The sequence below is a fragment of the Struthio camelus genome, chromosome 6, assembly GCF_040807025.1.
Source record: "Struthio camelus isolate bStrCam1 chromosome 6, bStrCam1.hap1, whole genome shotgun sequence".
Lineage (NCBI taxonomy): Eukaryota > Metazoa > Chordata > Aves > Struthioniformes > Struthionidae > Struthio > Struthio camelus.
The window spans coordinates 42812593-42837943 of NC_090947.1; the positions used below are offsets into that span (position 1 = coordinate 42812593).

At 37.5% G+C, this 25351-nt stretch overlaps 1 long non-coding RNA gene across 1 annotated transcript in view; it reads right to left on the minus strand.

Moving 5' to 3' along the window:
- The window catches only part of LOC104145694 (uncharacterized), a 132132-nt gene extending 107217 nt beyond the window's left edge, over positions 1-24915 (minus strand). The window contains exon 1 of the long non-coding RNA XR_011141996.1: positions 20978-24915. This is a non-coding gene — a long non-coding RNA (uncharacterized lncRNA). The remainder of the gene's footprint in view (positions 1-20977) is intronic.
- Positions 24916-25351: the final 436 nt, after the last annotated feature.

Below are 25351 nucleotides of genomic sequence, written 5' to 3' on the forward strand. Positions count from 1 at the left end.
ACCCCACAGAACTATAGATAGCCAGCTGGAAAGACACTGAATATAAAAAACCAGAAAAGCATCAGTTTTAACTTCAGAGAAATACTGCATTCATGTTAAAAAAACAGTGAAAAGAAAGCAAACTAATCAGTTCTTCTATATCCTCAGTACTTGCTAGGATAATAAAGTTTTATTTTAGATGGCGTGTTTAAAAACATAATGGAAAAGGGCAAATTTTCAGAGAGAAGCAAAAATAAGAAAAAATGACGAGTGTAAAAAAAAGCAGAAGAAAATGTTTAACTCCAACAAGAAAATAAAAACAAGAAAAGCAGGATAGCTACCTGCAGATATGTCACATACCACAAGAAAAAGAATCCTTAGTCACAGAGGACAGAAAAAAAAAAAAAGGATGAGATTTAAACTTCTGTAAAGAAACCTAAAGTTAAAGAAAAAAAAAAAAACGAACCAACTGAACTGCCAAGACAATTTCAGGTTACTGCCACTGAAAGCTAGATTTTAATGTTTATTAACCAACTCCACCATGACATAAAAGGATGAACTAATTCTTTGGAGTGGAAAGAAGGAAATACTGACTAATTGATAGTTTCTAGTCCCCGTCCCTGTCCTCCCCCCCCCCATATAGGAATTAAACTATGTTGCCTCCTGCACAATTTCAAGCACTGCAGCTTCTCATGCATCTCGTGAAGCAGCTCCTCAGACACTGAAGGTACTTACTGCAAAACTTAAGAACAGAGGTGCACCTCAGGGAACACAAATGTGCCTCCTGTGGTAGCGCTCAGGTGCTACGTAGGTGAACAAAAAAAGAAATGAGTAAGTAAGTTCCCTCGTATGGCTGTAATTATATTGCTCACCCTAAAGTAGGATGGAATAGGAAAAGGAAATCTGAATTCAAATTTTCTGCATTCTTCTTCCAAACTGCCTGTAGCTGCCTCTCTAAAGTGCCAGCTACATTTCCCTGCTACATATTTGTATTATTGACTGGCTTGGTGATTAGCAGCTGAACCATCAGTTAATGGTTCACATAATCCATGCACTATGTTTTTGAACAGCATTTAGCATCAGGAAATGCATCCTTTTGGAGGCCTTCAGATGCTCCTGTGAAGCAATGCTAGCAGTGACAACATGGTCAGGGATAGAGATCACATCATCCTAGCTGCAAACCGTGGGAGGCAGAGAAGTTCCAGGCTACGTTCAAATACAACTGAATTCCTTACAGAAATTTGCAATCTTGAATATATTTGGATCAAGTAAGATGCACAAATTTGTACCAGGTAGCTATTAGAAGGATTGAAGACGAAAATGTAGCTAAGTCATGTTTTGAAGATAATATAACCCAGATAAATTTGAATAAAAACCGTTTGAAAACTAAAGGTCATCATTTTAGTTGCAATATTACAACTGAATACAAATCCTAATAAAAAAGAAAACATAGTCTGCTTAACAGTTATACCTCCCTCACAGACTTGCTTTCAATGAGAGGTATCAAATTACTTTTAAAAGGAGGTTAACACTAATATCCTACTTTTATCTAAAGGAAGGCTGAGGCACAAAAATTTGCCTTCACAGTCTTAGAGGCCAGTAGCAGAACCATGCTGGAAGGTGTCTCTAAATTTCTGCCCAGTACGATGGATATTACACTAATTTGCTGTGAACAGAAAGCAAAACAAGCAGAGTATTTCTGGCTAGCTACATCCCCAACAACACACTCTTTTCGAAAGTATTTCACTCACAGTTCTTGAGAAGTAGTTTTCAAATTATGGCAGACACTGTGGCCTGATGTGTTTTTGCAGCTACTGAAGCCCTGGTGATTCTGTTCAACTTGCCCCAACTTATGCCCAGGTAGCCATGAATGATCTTTCCCCTACAACTTTTAGGTAAAACCAAGAAGAATTCTTACACGTGAAGCTAATCCTGACAGCGGGTAACGCAACGGCAGACCACAGATATCCACAACCAAGTCCCAGGGGTAGGCATCAGAATATGCTACAGGTACGTGCGACACCGGGAATGACAGGCAATCACACTCTCTTCCTATTTAACCTTAGATTTATTTTCTCTTCAGTAGTGACTGCTATTTACCAAGAAGGAAACGACAGCTGAGTTTCAACTATTGCTTACTCTTGATGATTTCTGCTACTCATTACATTCCTGTAGCTTGTCTGGTGCTATGAAGGCAACACAGAGACGAAGACCGCTGCCCCAGAAGGCTGCCAGCTGCTGTCAGAGTCTCAGAGAGTTGGGCTTCTGGGCAGCTCCAAATTTCCATTTACAAGGTGGGATCTGGACATACATGGGCCCTTCGGGATCTGGCCTCAAATGTCATCAAATATCAAAAAGGGGACTCTTTACTAGTGGTTATTTTTGAAAGTTCCTTTCCACTCTTGGCAATAAAAGATAAAGGATTAGAATTAAATACTTTTAAAGGCAGCAAATATTTCTTAAAACATTGCACAGAATAGAAAGGAAAGGCTTTCTTTTTCTGTAACAGAAAATTACCATTTGCCTTTTCTAGCATTACATGAACTGTGATAAATTCATCCCAATATGCCAAAAAGAAAAAAAAAAAAAACCTTTACCCAATTAAACATGCCTGCACTTCATGCCCAGTGCTACAGGGGCAGGATGCAAACTTCTATTTGTGACTGCCAAAAACAAATGGTTGTGTAGCTCTGGAAATGCTTTACTGAACTACAGTAACAATATTTAACAATTTAGCTAACTGATAAACTAAAAATACTACTAATTCCCGTTTGTAATATGCTAAATTGCCTGCAACTAATATAAGCAATAAGCAAGCCAGGCTATCAGCTGTGAGTCGTCATCTGTGGGCAGTTGAGCAAAATACTTTATTTGCCATCTCCATTACCTCATATTCAGGTTTTTTTTTTAATAGATTAGCTACTAAAACATATTCTGCAAGTGGACAGTCCATACAGTCTCCAAACAGTTAAACTCTACAGAAAATTCACTACCTGAATTTACCAATCTGTTAGCATAAAATAAGAAATTTGTACATAGGCCAAATGTTTAGCTTTAAGCTGGTACGGCCTCTTTTTTTTTTTTTCTTTTTTCCTTTTTTTTCCTAAATCTTACAAGTTTCCTTTGGGTTCAGGTATTTCTAAACGCACAATGAAAATACAACCTTGAGGGAAAAAAAGGCAAAGCAGATGATACGCTCTAGTAGCTTCCTGCATTGCTAAAAAAAATTAGCTCAAATCCCAAGATCCATCCTCAGGAGCTTAATTGCTTCAAAGAATAGGAATCTTGTCAAATTCAGTCCAAACAAACATAATCAGTAGCTTTCAAAGCTTGTTTGACATTGAGGAGGCCTAGAAAACAACGCAGAAACCAAAGAAACATACATCGATGGACTGTCAAAATTTTTTGTTAGACATGATGCTATTATCAAGGCACATCAGGATGAAATAAAGTGACCTAGCTGACCACAGGCTTACAAATGTCTTGGGAAGGAAGGAAAAACGGTGAATCAAAAGGTAGCTTTGTTGCACGTCCCCCCAGGCCGTCTTATTGACAGGAATGACAATGGTCCCAAGATGCACCATTATCTATGACCAGCAAGCAGACATCAAATGCTACTGAGCTGTCTCTGTCAGAATAGAAAATGCTGCTCAAAATATACAGGGCTTGTTACATTTTGTTCAGCAAAGGTTTGTCAAAAGCCAGGGTCACTCTGTGTGTGCGCTGCCCTGAAGGGTAATTTTAAAAGGAAGGAGAGATGCACTTGATTCTTCAGTGTTTCTCCTGGAAGGAGACTTCAAGTCTGGATGACCAAAATGTTTTGAAAATCAAAGAATGACTCAGAAAAAAATAAAATAAAGTAAAACAAAGCTAACAGAGGTTCATTACGGCTGTGTTATTAGCCTGCAAACCACTTTTCAAAATAAACAGGTTTGGGAATTATTCCCATATTTAGATGTTTTTTCAATAAAAATTCAGTTGATTTCTAATGCATCGGGGGCGGATGCTACCGTAAAGGCATGACTCAAGTTGCAGTGTATAAGTGTGCCTTCTTCAAATATCTGTCTTTTACTATTATGCAGTTAATTGCAGTAAAAATATTTATACTGGCGAGAAAAAGAATTGTTAATATGGTACCCTTTGGAAAGAAAAGAGAGAGGTTTTATATACAAATCCAACCTCAGAAATGTTTGGGTAAACTTTGGGGGTTTTTTTGTGTGTGTGTGAACATCTGCTAAGCACACACTGAGGAAAGAAAGCCCAAATGTACTTCACTAATTGACAGAGAATTCTTTGTGTAAGAACTGTGCTGCTAAAAAGCGGAGCAAAACAAAACCCTGAGGGTGAAAAGAATATTTTAGGGAGTGAAAGGCACAGAAAAAGCGGCGTGGCGCACGTGCACAGGTCCTTCCTCGGGTGCCAGCTCTTACTTTTTGCCTTCGCGGGCGATCCCGTAGCGCCGCGAGGCACGGCTTGACCGACAGCCCGCAAAGGGCCTCGGCAGCGCTGCCCCGCGCAGGCGGCGGGCTGCAGGCCCGGCGGGCCAGCGCCACCCGGCTCCTCGGCTAGCCTCGCCGCCACCGCCGCCTCTTGCCCCGCCACCGGCAGCTAGACGCCCTGTGACCCTCTCTCCCGCCCTCACGGGCGGTTCGGTGGCGCTTCGCCGCGTGGCGCCGAAGGCGCCTGTCGGCAAAGGGGTCCGCTCCTTTCAAGCCATTAACTAAAGGTGACTAAGAGGGCCTGGACCCCACGGGCCTCCCACCGGCTGCTGCGAGCCGGAGCCCGGCGTGGCCCTCCCGGCGGCCTGCCGGCGCCTCCGCCGGCTCTCGCTTCGCAGCCTGCGGCTCGCCTGACAAACAGCCCGGCGGATGTTCCTGAAAGCGTCAGGCTCCGTCGCTTCACTCTTCGGCTACCCAGACCCGTTTCTCTGCTTGTCCGGCCATCGATTATTGTGACTCTTTAAAGCATGTAATTGTCTTGTTTTCTTTCTTTCCTTTTTAAGGATAAATAGCAGAATAAGAAAAGTAAGAGAGAAAACAATTCAGTTACAGCCTTTTGCTTCAGGTTGGAGGCTTTGAGGTTACATCTGATGCTCCACTGTCCACATCCGTATGACTTTCAGGATAGAAATTAAGATAATAGTCTTTCAAATGTACTTTTTCTCATCTTAGGCCAATCTCGAGTTGATAGATGTGATCCTTTTCTGTCTCATGGGACCTCTCTCTTTTGTCACCAAAACCCAGTGCTATTAATTCAATGCAATATATTCTTTTTCTTTTCCCTGGAATAAGACTGCCGGGAATAAGACTGACTCCTGCTTCTTCCTGGTGGACAACTCTTAAGTAGCCTGAGAGCCCAGGGGGGCTTCTCACATCAAGCATCTGTCCACCAGTTCTGCTTCAGAGATTTCATCAAGACCCTCACATATTCTTCCTCAGCCTTTTTTTTTTTTCATTATTCACTATTTGCATGCATTGATATATTAACACCTTGTTTTCAGCTTGCAGAGGGGTTAAATCCTATTCCTTATGATTTGTTGGGGGGGGGGGGGGGCTGCTGATTGTTGATACAGATATAAAAGGAAAAAAAACCTCCTCATCAGTAAATTTCACATTTGGTTAAAACATCCGCATTAATATTCTCGCATATTCTAGCTCTCTAAACCACGAAATCTTCCTAGTGACTTTAGTGCCATAATACTCCATGGGAAATTTAGAGCTTTAAGGTATCTTTCACATTTGGACATCAAAGCCTTCACAGAAAAAGACTTGCCTGGTAACATCTGGAAGCAAGAGTAGGCACAAAGACGCCCACAATCCCTTTTGCCCACCATGTTCCATGAAATACAGCTTGCTAAGGCCAGAGACACCAGACCAAATGGACATGAACAACTTGGTAGGCTTGCTCTTTTTTGAGCTAGATTTCAAACACATACACCATGACTACAAAAGAGCAACACCTTTTTTTAATAAAATCTTATTTAATTAATGAACCCAATTTTACTCACTGCAACACTAGGCATTTTCCTGACTTTTGACCACAACAATATACTTAGCCTCCCATCCTGTTTTCACAGTATTTCACTTTTTTTACAGTCAAATTATACTGAAAAAAAAGTAGCATCAGCTCTATGTAACTGTTGTGCATCCTCCGGGTGATCAAAATGAACAACCTACAGCTAACAGATACACATCACACAAGGTTACACTCTATTTCCCCACTCCAAAATAAGGAAAACAACATCCTGTCTGGTTTGTTGCCATCAACAAGAATTCTAAGCAATACCTGTGATTCTCTAATATTTATCCATCACTGCCATAACCATATTAATTTGTAAGTAATGGAGGGTTTACAATTAATGATAGCTAGCTTCCTGATATAAGGATAGACACTGAGCAAATGAGTATGATTGCAGATGCTTAAGAGTAAATGTGAAAGGAAAGGAGTGAGCATTAAAAAAAGAGAGTATTGATTCAGTGTGACTGATGTGAATGAGTTAAATGATTGACTATGAAGTGTGAATTCAAATTTACTGTGAACGGAATTTACTGTGAGTGGAACAGAGTATGCATGACCATGACTGAGTGTGACTAGGTATCATTAGGAAGAACTAAACGAATATGAGTGGAAAGCACTGATTATCTCCCCTGTAATCTATAAATAAACAGTATTGCAGGAAGTTTTGAAAAATGTATTTAATAAGGGATTTCCACTGCCTGAATAAACTTGCTGAGGCCAGACAGCCTGATCTAAAGGAAAATGTATCATTCTACTCAAAGTTCTGCCATGTAGTAATATGTGAGCTCGTATCTGACAGGAAAAAAATATTCCTAAATTTAGAGCAAAATGGAATTGCTAGACTAAAAAAAAAAAGCTTTCCAATTATCAACAAACAAATTTACCAATTCTCATGATACTAAATACTCTCTCTTTTACTTTTGGATATTTTGTTAGCATACATGTTTAAATTCAGAACTATGAGCATTTAAGAACTCCAAGTTTAGGACGTGAAGCTGTCTTATAAAGCTCAATATAATAATTTTTTATTGTCACCAAAGAACAATGCAACCCCTCTGCAGTTTGACAGAGCTGAGCTGGATGCAACTCCGGTTTAATTCATTGAGAGTAAAGTGTATTTTATATCCCAGAATCTCGTATCTTATATATGAGAACGTGCCTTGGTATATTCTCAGCTGTTGCCCTTACTTCACGAATTATTATTACAACTCGGACTAAAGGAGCAGTAGACTTTGGTCCAAAAGATCTGTGTATATATGAGATGATTTTAAAGGTGGATCATGTCACAAATGAGAGCACAGACAAAATCCGAGGGTGCAGTACAGATCGTGATATAACCAACATGAATATTACCATTGAATTGAGCAGGAGCAAGAGAGCTTCAGGGTTACAGGAACAATTCTTTGATAATATGCAGTTCTTTCTCATCAGTAATTTGCCTGATATTTTTTCTTCCTCCTAATCCTTCATTACCAGTCAAACAATCATCAGAACTTATGTTTTCCTTTCCAAAGTAGTCAGCCTCTACTTCCACTGAAGAAGAAAAAATAAAAACACTGAGCTCTGTGTTTACACTGCAGTAAATTAATAATCAAAACTGAGTAACTTGAAAGAGCCATTTCTGTTGGCAGAAATCTTTCCTGGGAAACCTGCAATGTTCCTTTCCCTCTCCAAGTTTCCTAAGAAACAGTCAGTACTGATGACGAATTTACTGAGATGAAGAAATTCCACAGCTCGCTCTGAATTAGCCCTGGGTTAATCTAAACCATGCACACGAGCATCCTTGAACCCTGCGATTCTTGGAGTTGAGATATTTTACACTAGTTTTCGGTGAATTTGCATCATTATAGCTTTACAGGCTCCAGCTTAGCTCTGACAATTAATAGTGGCTGAGGATGTGGCTCAAACTTCTGCACAAACTCTTGTTAGCATTGGATTAGCCTTCTGCATTGCCTCCCTTGCTCCAGGTGATTAATAGTGCGGAGGAGTAATTCACTCCTATTTTATGAAGACCAGGACATAAGCTGTTACTTGTGTATTACTGACTGACAACCTCCAATGTGAATACATGATTCCTGTTTGGATCTTACTGAACATCATGAAACACCTTGAAAACTTTGGCACTGTCACCTTAGAATACCTGCAGTTTTTTCAGAGTCTGCAAAAGAACTCATAAAAAACAAATCTCACTGGAAAAAAAGGTTATGCAAACATGTCTTAAATACATTGAACCAAAGAATATGTTTCTTGAGAGCATGAGGAACTCTCTCCCTCCCCCATCCCACTGTCTGACAAACTCTTATTATTAGTTAGGTCAAGCACTGGCCATGCAGGCTGAACGGTCCTCTCATTTAGATGTGCATCTCCCAGGCAAGATAGGAAACCCATTGACAGGAAATAGTGGGTAATTTACGCTGCTCGTGCCAAAGCTGTACAACTTCTGTCGATAAATAGAAGACTTAACTCGCTGGTATAGCAATTCAGCCATTTTAAAGGATTTCCTAATGAAGAAAAATTCACTAATGGGATACAGAAAAAAAATTTTTTTTCGCTTACAATTACAGAAATGCAGAGTAAGTAAATTCCAAAAATTTTCACACCATAATAGACATCAGTAAGAATGATACCATTAAGAGTTTGTATTCTTGTTCCTCATACTGTTTATGAAAACCTGTTTATAACAGCTACGCTGAGTTATCTTTGTTGCTATAAAAGACTTGCTATTAACGAAAAGCAGAACTGATGTTACTAATTCTGTTACCTTGCACTGCAAGATCACTAACAAAAATGTGCCCCGTTTTCTACATAAACACCATTACCAGAGACCTTAAGATTTAACACTATTCACAAAGCCACCGGACATAGGGAAATATTATCTTGATTACAAACTGATGTGCAGAATAGTAATCTCTGTTTATTCTCAGTATATCACTTGCACCTTCCAACACTCTTTCAATCGCTTACAAATTTTTTGTGGGGCTAAGAGCAGTACCCATGCCCCCTCAGCTTTACCACTGATCTGTATTTCTTCTCTCCTAGTTTCAGACTGGGAAAGATGTGTAACTGTGCCTGTTTCTTTTTTTTTCCCCCCCTAGATTTTTTTCTACCTTGAACAAAGTGTCCTATTTCTGATTTTTTGAACAAGTATTGGCTGATTCCAAGGTTCTTTCTACAGCTCCAGGAAAGGTTAAATATTGAGTGGACAATTACCATTCAATATGCTTAAGGATTTTTTTTTCCAGCTAAGCCCCTAACCACAGAAATAAAATGAGTATTTTCACTGTTCTTCCTCCTGCCCACCCTTGAGTTACAAAATCATCTGGGACTACATCTGAAGCGTATGTCATGTTGATGAAGGACATGGTTTCTAATTTGTAGCAGGACAGGAAGAAAGCATGCTATGCTAAAAGAACAGTTACAGGCCATTTTTAACAGTCAAACAAAATATGACACTCAAGTATTGGTATAGCCTCAGTAAACCCAGGTTGTCTGTTCACCTTAGATTATACCACAAATTCTTAACATAGCTTTAGGCTATCCAGCTTTATTTAGCTGCCAACAGAAGGACTTCTACTATTGTGGATCAAGGCAACTGTCTCTGGAATTGATCTCATTAGCAAAGTTTCCATAGAAAGAAGATTAGAGAAAGCAACTGATTTTCCTGATCTGTACTGGTATTTCTATGGCAGCGAAGCAACTGCATCTTCCTTAGAGGCATTGGTTTCAGTTCACATTTTTAACTTTAAGTCCTCAAATAATTCTGAGGACAATCAAGGGTAAGTGACTACTCTATGCTATAGTCAACCAAATGTTCAGCATGGTCAAGCCCTAGCTTTTGATGAATGTCATGTTTTTTTTTTATAGGCTTTGTATATAGCATTCAAAATAAAGACAATATTCTGGATATAATTACATACTGTATAGCTCTTGTTTAAAATAAAAGCAATCCAGCATGTGCATCCACAGATAAAATCTGCCCCTAGATTTAGCAGATGGAGTCCAGAAAGTTTTCAAAGTAGGAAAAGAAACACCTTCTTATTTGTATATCTTGGATGCTAAGAACATGAAAGAATAATGTGCTTCAGACTTATATATATTAGGAGCACTATTTTAACATACAATCTCCTTTTCATTTAAATATTTGCAAATGCATCTTAAATTTTCAAAGAAAAAAATCCTTTAATAAAATACAAAGAAATGATTTAATTTTACCACTGGTAAACTTTGGGTTTTGATTTTTCCAAACACAATATCCTTCCCAACATCCCAGCAGAAACACTCTGGGCAAGTCACAGAGAAGGGAAGATGATAACCTCAATGCTTTTGCAAGCAGAAGTATGATGAGAATAGGGCGTGAAGAGGAGGAAGATAATGTGGCAGTTCTGAGGATTCACTATTCTAAATCCCCTAGTTTAGAGAGAAGTAAGGGGCTTAGTAAAATCTACAAAGTAGTGATGATGTGCTGCCTACTGCAAACAGCATCCGCGCAAATCCCAGGTCACGCAGGCTTTATGCAAGGGTCCAAATTTGGCCAGCAGTCATTATTTTTGTCTCCAAATCGCAATATTTTTACTGAAGTCACTTTCATAGTTTAAGCTGTCAACCCGAAGGAGAAAATCATTGTAGTTTCTGTCCTATATATGTATATTATATAATTTTGACTATTATCTCTAAGGCTTCCCTGGCAAACTTTCCACCACTCTTTCTCTGTTAGGCCTCGAAGTTATCAGAGTCAGAGTTCATTTATACTTCAGATCGTTGGCTAGACAATGTCCCCAGGGTTGTGAAGTGGAGTATGGCAGAACAGAAACATAATTTTCTGGCTGCTATATTCTAATTCATTTAATTAGGGGTTTTCTTGGATCTCTTGGGTGTGTGTCCTTTCACGTTTAGAGGTTTCTACAGCAAATCTATCTCCATTCCGGAAAAACACAGTGAAAGTTCTGCTACAAGTGTAGATCTTGCTTGCTTTTTGCCAAATTAATATTAATCACATCAGCAGTAGAATATACCTTGCCATGCTCTGTCTGCGATTAATAGCTTTGAAAAAGAACTCTAGCACAGCAATCCACAAAGAAATGCACATAATTTGGATATACTAATAATGCAAGACCAATTTTACAGTATTTTTTTAAAAAGTGAAGACCCTGACAAGATTTAAATCCAAATTGTTACAGGAAGCACAGTGATAAGAGCAGCTCTAATTAAGAAACATCTTGCTACTGAAAATGTGAATTTTTTCACACATTTCATACCTCAGGCAGAGCTCAAGCGGAGGTAGAATTGGCATTCTTTTTTAAATTAATATAACTTTTCCCCTTTTCATGTATCTGCATTGTAGTAATGCTTACATGCCTGAAGCCAAACTTCCACTTTAGTGAGCTAAGTTCTCTGCATATACGGAGTAAGAGAATCTCTGCCTTACGAAGTTTTTAGTCTAACCGAGAAAAGGCAGGAGAAACAACGCATTCTTATCTTCATTTTACAGAGGCATGGGGAGGTTACCTGATTTCTCCAGACTCATGCAAGAATTCTCGGACAATATCCTGCTGGAATCCAGATCTGCGATTGTCTTTGTATCTCTGAGTAGGTGCATGCAGATACGCGCACACACAGTCAAACTGAATCCAGATCTTCCATATTGTCTCTAATATGGTATGATGCAAAAAAGGAAAAAGAGGGAGGATTTTCTAGCTAAGTATTTATTATTTCAAATGTAACTATGAGAACACACCAATCTGAATGCAGAAATGAATGTCACTGTTCATTTCCTTATTTCTAAACTGAAGCATATATATTACCAAACAAAACTATGTTAAATGGGAGCTATGGTTAAGAAGGCAAATCAGTAAAAGCATTTCAGGGATATTATAAAAAACAGTTTCATCAAAGTAAAATATTTTTAATCCAGGAAATTGAAGCAAAATGTTTTAAGTCAAATGTTTCATTTAAACTTACACTGATTTTTTTAACTTTCCATTTTGTGAGAAAATAAATAACAATAATGAAAAAGTCATAATTCAAATTGAAATTGTTTGGTTGATTTTTTAAAAGAAAAACTTGGCAAACTGTGACTTGAGTGTTACAGAAATTAAAGAATTTTTAAGAAAAACATACATACATATGAAAATGTATAGTTAAGGCATCCAAAACCTTAAGTGTGTCCTCGAATGATTTCCTGTAAAAAGCATTCACTAATTTATTACTAGTGAGTGATAGTGTTTACACTTTTAGCTAAGAAGAAAGTGATATTTTGGGATACAATATTCTCTTCCCTCACTCACGTCAATGCAACTTATAATTGCAGTTAGAAGAATGGGTTCCAAATCAATTAGAAATCATAGCTGGTTATGTTTCTTCTGGCATTTCTGCCTGCAGTATCTAAGAGCAAAGATTACTAGAACATAACAGGCTTGATAACTGTGTATCAACTCACATATCCAAAAAAGACATTTATGTTATCCTGGAACATGAACAAAGAGTGCCTGTGAATTACATTATTTCTGACATTCTCAACCCTCTCTGGGAAGAGCAAAAATAGCAAAGCAAGGAGTTATCCTGATCACCTTTCATTGGCCAAACCTATTTTGGTTCAAAGAGCAGGTAAAAACTGAAGTCCCTTCAGTAGCCCATCTAGCACCAACGACTCCTATCAATGTTGCAGTCTGGTTGCTAAATGGAAGATAAGAAAATCGTTATGTTCTGAATAACGATACCATGCTAAAATAAAACAAAATATTCTATAAACTAGATCTATTTATGAGATTCATGTGGAAATAAAATTGATGATCCTTAATCTACCAGCATGAGAAAAACTCCTCCAGGGTACTCTCATTACAAACACTGCGAACTAAAGAAATATTATCTGGGCAGGGACAACATCTACAGCTTTCCTACAATCCTCAGATTGCAAAACCCATAATTTGCATGAATCTCAGGACACAGAAATGCCCCTCATTTTTCCTTTATTTGGCAAAACAGTAAGAAGAAACGATGGCACGTTAACTAGTTAAGTGATAGGTAGGTAGCTCTGTCTTGTTATGCACATTTACCAGAACAATACCTCTAGACAGATATTGTTTTTTCCTTCTTTTTTTAAAAAACTTTCAGTGATTTTAATTCATTTAATAAAAATAAGGAAAATATTACATTATTTAATAATCTTAAAATTATTTTTTTAATTTTATTCTACTCTAGACACCCAACTCTTGTTTTTTCTCTATCTACATAATCTACCTATATATTCTCTGTTTTTCTGTACAATTAGTATTTGCCTTCAGTTTTGTTTCATAATAGATCTCCACTAACCCTGCAGTAACACCCAGAGAGTCCCAAGCACTTGACAAATCTGTGAGAATGAGAGGACCAAATCACGCTTATTTTTGCCACCTCTGACAGGACCCTGCAACCACAGGCAAGGATCCAAGCACAGTGCAGGGCATCCTGTGACCTCCTTCAACTTTTGCCAACTCCTTGTTATGTCAAGAGACTCTCAGACCTTCCAGATCCTAACATCAGCTCTGGCACTAAAACTTGAGAGTATCAAATGGCTATTAAACTTTTTCATCATCCTACCTACTTTACATCCTAAACATACCACCTTGAAGTCCTTCCCAGTCAGAAAGTCCTTCTAGAGTTGCTTGCATTACTGTTAACTTACAGGACAGTACAGGATGAAGCTATTTTAAAGCAGATCATAATCTGGCCCACAGAGTCTTCTTGTTCTTGCAGGAAACCACAATTCTTAATTCCTTTGTCGGTATTAGCTACAGAAATGGCAGGGAAAGAGCAAGCTAGCTTCCACTACAAATATCCCAGTGACCTTGGAAGTAGCTAAGCCCCTGTCATTACCAGAGCTGAACTACAACGCAGCCATGTGCTGTAGCTCCGTCCCTGACACAGAGCCAGCTAGGTGATTCCAGCATTTAAATCGTGATACACTATTCTAATGCTATTATTACAAAATGGGCTAATCAAGTTGTCTTGCAAGATCATTTTTTCCTGTCAAGAAGAGTGCCTCACTTTGCTATTATAAACTTGAAATATTCATAGTACAGGGCTTACAACCAAAATCTGACAATTTAGCATAAAGTTTTTAGATGCTTAATCATATATCTTAATAAAAAATTATACATTCACCAACTGAGACAGATTCTGATTACCTGTCTTTGAGGAAACAGACTGCTTTAGAAGATTACTTGGAGTACTCTACTATTGTACCTGTCATACACTTTTAATTAAAAATGTATTGATGCATGACTAAATTGCACACAGTGAAAAACAGACCTATTTTAGCTCAATTGCAATAATGTACACATAACCCAATGAAGTAAGCCCATACAATTATAACAGGAAGATAGCCCCAGCACAGTTATACTTTTTCAGGTCAACCTCATACCAGATGTATATGCTGTGGAGCCAATCATCACAAATCAATGTGAACTCAATCAGCACAAATGAATTTACTAATCTACTCTAAATACCTGTAATGAAGTCATTTCACTAATCTATTGTAAATTAAATATGTGGAGAAATGAATACAGAGTAATGATTAACATCATTTTATGGAGTATTTCGTGGCAAAGTCCGCTAACTAAGGCAATCTACACCCAATATTTTTATACAACAAGTACATGCAACTAGAAATACATTGGTTACATTCTATTACAGCTATAAGCATGAAATCAATGCACTGTTTACAAGAAACTACCTTCTGAGGCCGACATCCTCTGTGTTAGTGGAATATTGAATCTAGACTGAGAAGAAGTAAATGTGCCCTTGATTAAAATGCACCAAAGTGTGCAAATTTGGAAAAAATAGCACATGTGAAAGAACAACCATATAGCATAGTGACAAAGTTTGCCACAAAATATTCCATCTGAATTATTTTTAACGTATGCAATGACATATAAACAGTAGGAAAGGCAAGAACAACTATTTGTGTGCACCCAGGGCTTTGGAGCTTCTTGAGGAAGTGTTGATAGAATTGTTTAATGATGAAAGATTAGTTGTAACTGTGAAGAATTACATCGTAATTAGGATTCTGAATGTGATAGCTGGACTTAGTTCCCTGCCTCACTGTAGGGTATCTATTTCAGATGCAGAAAGCAAACTGGGAGTAAAAGCACATCCCCAATTCACGGAAACATGTGATGACGACTACACAGAAATCTAAGAGTTGCTTAGATACTGCAGAAATGCAAAGCCCAAAAGCAACTTTTTTTTCTAGAGTATCGCTCTCTAGATAAGCTTTTCTTCTTTTGTAATTCAATATTTTATTTTTGCAATTGAGGTTCTATTTACATTGTTCCCCAGTCCCTCCTTTCTATCCTTTTCCACGGCAGGAATTCAGTTCTGCCATTGCACTTGCCTCATCCTGCATGAATTCCAACAATAGACAAAAATGGTTAAAAAATTCAGACAGTTTCTTGAACACTGTGGGCTGATTTCGTCAAATAGGCTTTCTTTGCATGTGAAAAAAAAAAGTATTAAATGATATAGTCTTTGCATCACTGTTTTCATTCTTTCTGCTAACTGCATAAAGATTTTTCCAGCAAAATGCTCTTTAACTGAAAATGCCAAGATGCTGAAATCAAAACTTTACACAGGAATAAACCTGGAAAGTTTTCATACTCAGAATCAAATTTTTACCAAAATCACAGGCCAACATATGGAGGACATGGTGAATCTAGCTTCTACTCACTGCTCTGCCTGAGAAAATGGCAAGCAACTGCTCAGCTACACTCTTGGCTCTTCAGATGTGTGCATCAACTTCCTCAAAGCTGTGAAAATCCTCACAGCTCCGCAGCACGCAAAGACAAACTTCTCCCATTCTCCTTTACCTAGAAGGCACTCTGCAATCAATACAGAGACATGTAAGGGAAAATTTATACTATAGCTTGATTTCATTCTGAGGAACAAACTTTTAATATACTCCTCAGTTTCTTAACTGAAATATAATTATATTCCTCCAGTATAGTTCATGCAGATTATTAAGAACACTCTTTTAATTTTACCTCTATTAACTGAATTGATGAGGAAAAATATGGAAAGCATATTTTTAAATATGGAAATTTATATTGCACAAATTACTAATACAAAATAGCCATTTTAGAAGCTCATATAAATGCAGTCTGTATTTTGGTTCCAACTTGAATAGCTATAGCAATCTTATGAAATGGTTCTCAAAAGCAATTCTGCTTAGTGGTTAATTCTCCACTGTGACCAGAGATGAAGTATCGTAAGTAATATCACTTCTTGTTACAAGATCTCTGTTACAGTGAGGAACAAAGAGATGAATTTTAGCCTCAAAACTAAATTTTATGACTGTTCAAGTCAGATTCTTAAACCTCATTTGAGTAGAGTTTTCAATTTATGAATATGTTGTTGAACTGAAAACCATGAACTGACATAATAAAATTTGTTCTCATTTTGCAGCCTTCCTCAGGTGTAAATTAGGCCTTTCCACTGTCACTCTTATTTACTTTATGCTCTACAAAGTTAGCAAGTTAGCAATCGTTATGCTAAAAATGTTTTTGGTACATTACATTTAGCTGTTTATGCCTGATAGGTAACATTTTCACTTGAACGGAAGAGACAAAACAATTGTCAAGCCACTGAAATAAAAATGGATACTAAAAAGATTCTTAAAAGAAGAAAACTCACTTGATATGACAAATTTTCTATATTTTTAAATATAGACAGCTTTAACGCACTTTGGAAATATAGCATGAGTAGAGAAGTGCAAAGAATCTACGAAAAAAATTATTAAATTTTTATTTCATTATAAGCTAAGTACATAAGCCAAGAAAACATTAAAGAACATTACTTTAGTTCAAAAATTTAAGGTCACAGAATCAGTTCTTTAAGCATGTCACTTATAATAACTCATTACTTTCAAGAGCTTTCAATAGAAATGACTGCATAGTGCTATCTATAAACAAATCTCACAAATATATGTGGGTCATTCTACAACTATAATACAAATGTGACCTAAAAAGTGACAAATCGATATCTGGCTATTTTCCTAAATATACCATGTTGTAAAAATAATAATAATAAAAATTATAATCTCCAGAGCATACAAAGAAGGATTTCAGGTTTAGAAACCTAAATATATCTGGCTTTGCAAAGATGACAGTGACAAAATGCTAATACTACTATATGTCACTTATCAAAATGCACAAACTGTCAAGCACTCATATGTTACCGTAGAGCTAGGATAGGATTGTTAAGTTTTGCTCCTAATTCACTTAGGTGCTTTTAAAATCTTACATCTCACCGAGGTAAACAGAGAAGCGTTTTTAAACTACGCTCACTCTGCTTTTCAAGACTGCCGCTTCCACTATGAATCTCTTCTTAGTTAGGAAAATTCAGAATCAACTTTTTTTCCAAAGATTAACATATACATTGCATAGAGCATCTTACTACTGAAAATGAATGTATGATCTTGAAGAGTAGCACTGAAGCGGGCCTTGAAGATTATAGGGGTTTTTTCCATTTCTGAAAGTAACTTACTTTAAAGTCCCTGAAATGGGGTAACATCCATCACGCTACATTTCATTAGTCTTTAAGGCAGCCTTAAATAACTAGGCCTAAAAACAGATCTTGGTTGATACGGCAAGTATCTAAAAAGGATAACTCTGAAAATATCCTCGGCTGGGTTCAGCTTGGATTTTACCCAAATAAATTCAATCACCTCTCATTATGATTGAGGAGAGGAGGGAAGAAAAAATTCAGGAAAGCAAAGTGCAGCTCTGTTTAATCCATATAGACATGTCTACCCAAATCCCTTTGCTAATGTATTTCTAATTCAGATAGGCTAACTCATCCCGTAATAAAGAGAGTTCCTGTGAAAATGTAGTGCATTTTTAGTATTCTTCAAACGTATTAAGCAATTCTATACCCTTTTTTTAGGGCTTTAGCAGGAAAATATATATGCAGCTTTCTGAGGTATGCAGGCTGGTTTCCCAGTGTAATTGTCATATTACTTAGAAGAAATGAGTACCTGCTGGACAAAGCCACACAATAAACAATCCTGAAGTAAGCAGTAAGAGAGCTACGAAAGATATTTCCTCTCCTTCTATACAGCATCCTGTATACCTTTCTGATTTTGGCAGCTACAGCTACCTTGGGGTTGTATTCTGAGTTTTTCCAGCTGCCCACAGATCTACCGCATCTGTATGGCAGGAGATACAAATGAGTGCTTCAGAGTATGTATTTCTTTTTCCTAATCTGTCCCATCATGCCAGATGTGCAAGACAATCGCAAGTTGGAAATTAAACCTTAGAAACAGAAACATCCACAGAAATTAGCAGAATCAGACCTCGTGCGTATCGACTCACTTCTGCAATGGCACTCAAGCCTGTGCTCCCTTCCGCACTCGTTACCGCTCCCTCGCGCTCTGCCTTTCGCAGAGCTCTCAGGAATCCCCCAAGGCAAAGTCCTCTAGCCCCTAGTCATGTGCTGCTAAGCCAAAAACTTCAGGATCATGAATCAGGCCTTTAAACATTCACTAAGGTAGAATTTTAAAGAGCAAAATATTGAGATCTTTTGGTTTCTGAACCTTTGCTATGTACATGCATCAAGTTTTAAAGTTCTTGGAACCGGATGGAGAACATGCCATTGCCAAGCGGGTCCTCGACAGCGTAGCGGATGGTTACAACTCCAAGGACCTACTGATGGGGGCTTGGCTGGCTTCACCAGACGGGGCACAGGCCAAAGGCTGTTCACAGCACTCTGCAGGAACCAGGATGGGGGAGAGAGAGACAAATGACTGCATTCCTATTAAAAGGTGTCACTATTTGTTACTTGTATTCGATTATTAATCGCATGATGGCACATTTCTGGGAAGATGCTAGTGTCATGTTACTAAGATTTCTATATCCTTTCAGAAGCATGTAGAAAAAGAACATTTTTCTTCTATTAGTAATTTAGCAAACTGCAATAAAGAACGTGTATGATTCATGTTTACATATGGTCATTAGACATTTTAACTGGACTTAAAATAGCAATAGTGATATACCGACATTTCTCGTCTTCAATCACAAGTACACATAAACTATGTTTTCTTTGAAAACTCAGGTGCCTAATATTAAATGGGAGTAATTAGACTTTAAAGGTCACAGAGCAGCTGATGCAATTTGCATCCATGATCAGGGAGTGAATATCCCATAATCAGATAACCAGTACTGATGGACTGCTCTGTAACACATACCACCACGCTTATTTTCATTCATTTAAAGATATCATAGTTTAGGTTTTCATCTAATTCTGTAACATCCAAGGAAAATAAATAATATTACTTAATGATGGAATGAAAGCTTTTTGTCAGAAAATGTATAGTGGAGGATTCTGAAATGAAAAATCAAAATTGCATGGACTTTCCTGCATGAAACAAAAAGGGAAAATGCTGCAAATGATCCCGTATTATAATTTTACATCACTGCGACACGATAAAGCTATCAAGAAGTTTTCTGCTCTAACGGGAAGCATAACCCTACACCTACTTCATAGGAAGATCTCTCACTTCCAGTACAATGTTATCTATATTTTAAGGACTTACCATTATATCGGTTTTAGAACAAGTTTTTTCAAGATCTTATAAAATGAAAGATACAGGAAGGGGAAAAAGGTTCCACATTTAGAAAAAATATTTAGAAAATAGCATTATATGACTCTAGGATACAAGACTCCTTTCTGCTCTCTGCAGACAATTTAGCAAATCAAATCACGGCTTTACAATAAAATTATGGCTATTCATTACTACTATCGTTTTACATTCAGTTGTAATGGCATAGATATTCGTGGCACTTCATACAGTTGTAACTACTAAAAGGTGCAGGATCCTTCCTTTTCCAGTCCCATGCAGTCAGTAAAGAAGTGCATAGCTTTCTTAACTCACTGGTACAAATCACAGTGTGTAAAATTGTGCACATGGTTGTGTCTCTATGTGATCAGGACATCATAAATCTTACTATTAGGTTAATGTCTTCCCACAAAACTAGATTTTGGAGCAGAAAGACAAATGGACTTTTTTAAAAACACCTCATTTATTGAGATTTAAGCATACGCAAAACATCAAGACACAATGGTACTAAATCTGAACAATGCAAATATATATTAGCTGCTTGACCTTTTTAACTGACAAATATTTTTCCCAATTTAAAAACACACAGACACATTCCCCTTTCCAAGCTTAGTCCTCCACAAAATGCCAATTTTAAACGTTGTATAGTTTTTAATGGTTCAGTAACAATATACAACACCATGAAAACAGGGGTTTATGATGGCCTTTAGCTACAGCAATGTGAATGGCGCCTCTACAATTTTATTTGGTTAAAAAAATACTTGCTCAAGTGATGTAATAGGCCTTCCCATCAAATTTCCTTTCCTGTTTTGCAGAACTGCACATGTATTGTTTTTTATATGCCAATGAGTTCATTGGTGATAAAACTCTGCCAAAAGCCATCTTTGATGAATGGTAATAAATTCAAATGCCTTATATTACACTAAATGTTTTTTTTTTTTCCTTTAGGAGAGAAAGGAAAACAAGCAAATTCATCATAATTCACGCTATCTATTTGACCCTGTAAGTATGGACCAAAAAATCACAGCACCAAAAAAGCAACAATTCCAGCTAGCTGTCCTTTTTACTTCTGTTTCTGCTAATCATAAAGATATTTAGCACAGCACACTTACCACAAAATAAAGTAAGAATAATGCATTTATGCTTATTAATCTATGAAATACGCATGTGAAAATAAAGCTTAAGTTACTTCAGTTCAAACTGCTAAGAAAAAAAAAAGTACTCTGGTTAAAAAAAAAAAAGAAAAAAGAAAGAAAAAAAGAAAAGCTATTTGCTCAGGGAAAATCTTGTAAATGCTTGGATAAAAGAGATGCACCTCCCCATCACGCAAGCCTCAACTCTAAACTGAGGCCATATCTGCTGCTGTTTGAAAGTGGGAAGAAAGAGACCTACCTCGATTTTGGGGCCGTCGAATCTGCCTTTGAGATGTGGAGATAGCAGTCCCCGTGCAATTAACAGCACGAGTCAGTCCCCTCCTCGCTCCCCCTCGCATCTTGGCCGCGCCGCACTGTGATCTGTAACATGCTGTGGCCACCCAGCTCTGGAGGGTCCCTAGGTGACATGCCTGAAAGTCGCCTTCCTTCCCCCCGAGGCTGGGCGACAGCTGCAACACCAGAAGCCAAAGTTTGTAAGCGACTAGACCGAGAACCACTGGCAACAATATTTAAAATTATTCACAAAGATTCACAACCCCTTCTTCTAGTGATGTGGTGTCAAGGCCCCAGAGTCTGTATAAGTGTCCTTCACTGACATAAGTGAGTTTTGCCACGTGCTGAAGAGAAACGCCAACTGAATGCTACCTTCTTCTTCAACTTACTTATCATTAACTTCTACTATATGGCAAAAACTGGAGAAAGTGCCCCTGCAGACAACAAATATCACCACTGGACTATTTTTCCTACAAATGACCGTTAACCTCAGTTCATCCTAGTAATTTGCAGACCAAGCTCTGTGTCATTTACATGCAAGAGCATTAAGCGATCTCTCCTTTCTCATCTCGCTGCTACAATTACCTGAGCGTTAATGGGCTGCTCTGAAGATATTTAGCACAGTTATACACCGGTGTTTCACGCGCTACACATCTCAGAAAGAGTAAGATATACAAATGTCTGTAGTCTGATCAACACTTTTTCCAGATTCACCAACAATACAGCAGCAATACATGTGGGCGATTCAATTTCTCAGTGTATCAAAAATATTTCACCACTAGATATTTAAGGAACATTAATCAATAGCGTAGCATCAGATTTAATACTTTATTGATTGACTATATCCTAAGTTTAGAGGAGTATAAATTCAATTAGAGAATCTGTTTCAAAATAACCATGATGACCCCTGTAAATACAGTCCAAGAGTTGATTTAGATGGGGACATAACTATCCAATAAGTAAGACAGGCATGCCACGGGTTATTTGAAGACCAAAAGCATACCTTCAATACAGGTTGTCATACTGTAAGGCCTTTCCTAGCAGCAAGTGGGGATTCTCTGGAAGTTATTCAGGGATGCAGCTACACATAGCACAGCCTTGATGTCATTTCCCTTTCTATCTTGCCTTTCCTGTATCTGTTTGCACCAAACATTCACCACAGTTGCTTGTAATCTGTATCCCTTCAACTTTGGCTGTGCTCTAACTCATGTAGCAACTGAACCTGTACAGAGGTCATTAAGCAGCAAATGTGTTAAATAAGCCATCAGCATACTTCCAATATAATCTTCTAATTGCTTTGCTCTCCGTAGGTAGACACAAAATAGTTCCTTTAAAAGAGAACTAAAGAAATGGAGAAATTCGTCTTGTTTATTTAATGACTTTTATTGATAGTTTTGTTTTGCTTTTTCTTTGGGCCTGTCTGAATCCCACAGACTTTCATATCTATTTAGGCATTTTAAATCAGTAATTTATGTCATAGGTTGAATCACATAATAATGGCATTTATAGTTTATCATGTTCACATAGCTTTCTGGGTGTGTACCTTGGAGGCAAAAGAAGCAAATTTTTATTAACACATGTTTATACATAATTGACCATTTGGGAAGTAGGAAGGAGAAATGGCTGTGATTTACATAGTTTAAGAAATGTCTTAGAGCACCTCACCCAGTCTGGAGCTCCCACTGTGACAGATGAGCAAATGCCCATGGGAGATGACAGCATGGTATTTATGGTATTTCCTTCTGAGACAATTAAGTAACATATGCCAAGACCATAGGGATTATCTCTAAGCTACACAGTATGTAACTCTATCTGAAGAGAAATATAATATTTTATAAATTTGACAAACCATAAGAAAGAAAAAATTGATTCACCCATTTTAATAATGCAGTAACTTTTTTCTGACTTAATCAGATATTTCTTGATTTTTTGCAATAAAACAGTGACAAGTTAACATCGCACATACTACTTCAGAACTACTGTGCAGCTATAGTCACACGTTCACGCACAAAGTACACACTACTGTCCTGTCATTAAATTGTTTTACAAACAACTTTGTCTAGAACAGCTCTGATTTTGCACCTATATTGCTGAGCAAAGTAAACTTTAAAATTCAAACACTTTTGTCCCTTAAAAGCCTTTGATGGACTCCCTAAAACAAGATATAATATTTATTAGAAAAGCTCATGGGCTGCATTCTTCACTGGTTCTCATTTTGTGCAACCATGTCTTCCTTTGCAAAACAGAACCCTGATGATCTCTTATTGCTTTATGCACACTCTATCTTAGTAACAGTTTATTACGAATACACTTATATCTTCAGGTGTTCAAGAACTCCATATATTATCACAAGACTCTGTATTTACATGACATGACCAGTAGGATTCAGGTTACAGTACTACAGTTTCCGTACATATTCGCAACAGCAGATACATTCTAAGAATTCAATTTGGGGTTCTTGTTTTCATTTTCTTATAAACTTTTTAGAACAATGGATTTTCCTGCCCTCCAGTAAAGAGAACTAATTCAGAGGAACGCTTAATGAAGACATCATTCTGCAGAAATTTAGTTCATTAAAAAGCAGTAGAAAGCCACGTTTGGCTTGGACATATTCAAAATGTTGTTAGATAATAGGTGAATAACGACAAGTGAGATCGGATACAAGCCATAGCCTTTAAGATGTCATATGCACCAATTCAGAAACTCTCACAAGTAGATCAGACATTTCTCATGCTTAAATAAGAAGAGAAAGAATGGACCAAGAAACATGCGATTTCCAACATGCCTAAAGATCAGGTTATGTATGATCTCTTCACAAATACCAAAAATATTGAAAAGTACTCTTCGATAGATGCAAACTTTTAAAGCAACTTGCAGCAGTCACCGTTTATACAATTGTGTGCGCTCTGGGCTGTTTTTGAAGCCCTTAGAGTAACAGGATCTTGGCTCATGACTCTAAAATAATGATTTCTTTTTGCAAAATTATAATTATGTATGTCCTTTGTTATACATTATGCATTCAAAGAACTGATGCATTCTTCCTGGTGTCATCTAACCCAGTCTTGCATATAAAACCCAATCCTCTAATTCACTCCTGCTGAAAGAGAACTGAACTCTACAACTGTCTGCTTTATGAATTCTCAGCAATGCAGAATTTTATGTTCCAATTCACTAAGCAGGACCAAAGTCTAAATTCTTTTTTTCTTTATATTTAGTCTAGCAAACTGCTATTAACATGAAAAACTTTTTTCTGTTTTTGCCTATCCACTAGGTAACTTCTGAAGTTAAAAAAAGACAAATCCCAGCAGATAAATTGATTAATTCCTCAAATTACTGTAGAACTTGAATCAAGGATATAATAAATGCATTAATTACAAAATATCCAAAACATCAGGACTACTTTTTCTTTCAACAGTCATGGGGAAAGCTTCAGTTCCCTTTTATTATCATGTGATAAGAAAGCAATACTCCAGAGGGGGCATTACTGAAAGTTATGGATGGACCAGTTTGGCAACTAATAGATCCTTAATGGCTTTAAGAACTAGCCCATAATCCCTGGTAATACCATCTCTAGAGGGTCTTCATGATGTATTATGTAATAATTGTAGCGCTTCTAAATATAGCTTGTAGTACACTGATTACTATGCCATTAACTTTTTTGCAAGATTATAATGGAATTTTTGGAGTTTATCAACACTGAGAACTTTTAGAGCTGTTATTTTTTGTTGTTATGACATTAATATAATTTTATTTCAAAATACTTGGGTTTGATTATTTTGTGAAAAGGGAAATATCTAATTTGACAAGAAAGTCTGTTCCTTTTTTCTTATTGCTTTTCAAAAGCAGATTTTTACACTTAAGGTCCAGTGGTGATAAGCCTTCAAAGGACACCAAAAACAATAGTTACGGAGCCTAACGTGACTGCATCTTTCACTGCTGTGTAACCAGTCCTGCGCATTGCTAGCATGGCTGTTATGCCTGCTCACCTTTTTTCTTATTCTTACAAACATCTCACACAAGTGGCCTGGCTACTATGTGCTTGTTACGTAAGATCAAATGTTCTCAGCGACACAGGCAAAACTGAACTGTATTGCCCTAACAAAGAGTCCATTGTTTTGTCCTTGTCATTAGTGATCACAACTTTGGTCTTCATGACACCAGCAGAGTGGTTTTGAGAGGGAGGCCAGGGACTGAGAAAGCTTAATGCGTTTTCAGGAGCAACAGTAGGTTTGTTTGGTGCGTGCAAGCAACTTGGCTAATTGATTTCAACCTTCACTCCAAGCTGGTCTGCTCTGGCAGTCTCTGAAACCTTTTCCTGGGAAGCTGCAAGGAGGTGCTG